This window comes from Bison bison, unplaced genomic scaffold (genome assembly GCF_000754665.1).
Source record: "Bison bison bison isolate TAMUID 2011002044 unplaced genomic scaffold, Bison_UMD1.0 scf7180017864508, whole genome shotgun sequence".
In the NCBI taxonomy this organism is placed as follows: domain Eukaryota; kingdom Metazoa; phylum Chordata; class Mammalia; order Artiodactyla; family Bovidae; genus Bison; species Bison bison.
The window spans coordinates 95,852-97,772 of NW_011495064.1; the positions used below are offsets into that span (position 1 = coordinate 95,852).

General features: G+C 35.9%; 1 protein-coding gene across 1 annotated transcript in view; it reads left to right on the top strand.

Moving 5' to 3' along the window:
- LOC104980959 (THO complex subunit 2-like) overlaps positions 1-1,921 on the top strand; it is a gene marked incomplete at both ends in the record, with an annotated part of 113,276 nt that overhangs the window by 83,266 nt on the left and 28,089 nt on the right.

Genomic DNA, 1,921 nt, shown 5'->3' on the forward strand with positions numbered 1-1,921 from the left:
ACCATAGATAAAATGAATAGCCAATGAGGAGGGGGAAGATATTGCTATGATTTATATCAAAGAGTCTTCTGCCTATGTCTCTATTTGTTTTATATTACATTTAGGTCTTTATTTAATTTTTACTTTATTTTTGTATACAGTATTAGGGAGTGTTCTAAATTCATTCTTTTACATGTCTCTGTCTGGTTTTACCTATCCCACTTATTAAAGAGATGGTCTTTTCTTCATTATATATTCTTGCCTTCTGTATCATAGGTTAGGCAGCCAGAGGTGCATGTGTTTATGTCTGGACTTTCTATCGTGTTCCATTTACCTAAATTTCTGTTTTTGCACAAATACCATACTATTTTTATGACTGTAGTTTTCTAGTATAATCTGAAGTCAGGGAACTTGATTCCCCTGTTCCATTCTTCTTTCTCATTATTTCTTTCACTATTTGGAATTTCTACTATTTCCATACAAATTGCAAAGCTTACTGTTCTAGTTCTATGAAAAATGCCCTTGGTAATTTGGGATTTCTTTAAGTCTGTAAATTGTTTTGGGTTGTATAGTCATTTTCTCAACATTCATTCATCCAGTCCAAGTACATGGTATATCTCTCCATCTGTTTGTCTCATCTTTTATTTCTTTCATCAGTATTCTATTTTTTCTGAGTACAGTTATTTTCCCATCTTAAGTAGGTTTATTCCTAGGTATATGATTCTTTTAAATCAATGGTAAATGGGATTGTCTCTGTAAACTCTTTGTCTGATCACTCATTGCTAGTGGATAGGAATTTAATAAATATCTGCATATTAATTTTCTATCCTGCTACTTTACCAAACTTATTGATGAACTCTAGTAGTCTTCTGGTGATATCTTCAGAATTTTTTATATATAGTATCACGTCATCTGCAAACAGTAACAATTTTACTTTTTTCTTTTCCAAATTTAATTCATTTTCTTTCTTTTTTCCCCCTCTGATTGCCATGGCTAGAACTTATAAAACTATGTTGAATGAAAGTGGCAAGAGTGGACATCTTTGTATTGTTCCTGATCTTACAGGAGATCTTTTCAGATTTTCATCATTAAGAATTATGTTCTCTGTGGGTTTGTCATATATGGCCTTTATTATGTGGAGGTAGGTTTCCTCTAAGCCCACTTATAGACTTTTTATCATAAATGTGTGTTGAATTGTGTTAAAAGTTTGTTCTTCATGTACTGACATGATCATGTGATTCATTCTTCATTTTCTTAATGTGCTGTATCACACTGACTCCCCACATCTAAGGAGCTGTGGCTGAGCGGGCACAGGATGGCCGAGAGGAGCTACTTCATGTTCAAGGTCAGGACAGGTGGTGGTGAGGAGATACCCCTTGTCCAAGGTAAGGAGCAGTGGCTGCGCTTTGCTGGAGCAGCCGTGGAGAGATACAAATAGCTGTGAAAAGAAGAGAAGCAATGAGAAAAGGAGAAAAGGAAAAATATTCTCACTTGAATGCAGAGTTCCAAAGAATAGAAAAGAGAGATAAGAAAGCCTTCCTCAGCGATTAATGCAAAGAAATAGAGGAAATCAACAGAATGGGAAAAACTAGAGATCTCTTCAGGAAAATTAGAGATAACAAGGGAACATTTCATGTAAAGATTGGCTCAGTAAAGGACAGAAATGGTATGGACCTAACAGAAGCAGAAGCTATCAAGAAGAGGTGGCAAAAATACACGGAACTGTACAAAAAAGGTCTTCACGAAAAGATAATCACAATGGTGTGATCACTCACCTAGAGCCAGACATCCTGGAATGTGAAGCCAAGTTGGCCTTAGAGAGCATCACTATGAACAAAGCTAGTGGAGGTGATGGAATTCCAGTTGAGCTATTTCAAATCCTGAAAGATGATGCTGTGAAAGTGCTGCACTCAATATGCCAGCAAATTTGGAAAACTCAGCG